Raw genomic sequence first — 252 nt, forward strand, 5'->3', positions numbered from 1 at the left:
TTAAAATCAGTTAAGCTGTTTTGAGATATTGAACATTGAACTGACAATGTCGGGGTTTCTTAACCTTTCTAAGCGTAAGGTTATGTTATTATTTATCTAAAAGTTCTGTTTCACCACCTATTGATTAATTTTATTCGACGGATCAGTGATACCGTCTCCGTCTATTGCAACAAAACAACAGAGACGGCATCGCATTATCCGTGAAAATTTTTATATTGGATGGTGAAACAGAGGGTAAGTCTACGTATCCTA

At 35.3% G+C, this 252-nt stretch overlaps 1 protein-coding gene across 2 annotated transcripts in view; it reads left to right on the forward strand.

The window, feature by feature from the left end:
* LOC141434641 (frequenin-2) overlaps nt 1-252 on the forward strand; it is a 209,919-nt gene that overhangs the window by 20,052 nt on the left and 189,615 nt on the right. The gene's annotated exons all lie outside the window — the stretch shown is intronic.

Source organism: Choristoneura fumiferana, chromosome Z (genome assembly GCF_025370935.1).
Source record: "Choristoneura fumiferana chromosome Z, NRCan_CFum_1, whole genome shotgun sequence".
NCBI classification, from domain to species: domain Eukaryota; kingdom Metazoa; phylum Arthropoda; class Insecta; order Lepidoptera; family Tortricidae; genus Choristoneura; species Choristoneura fumiferana.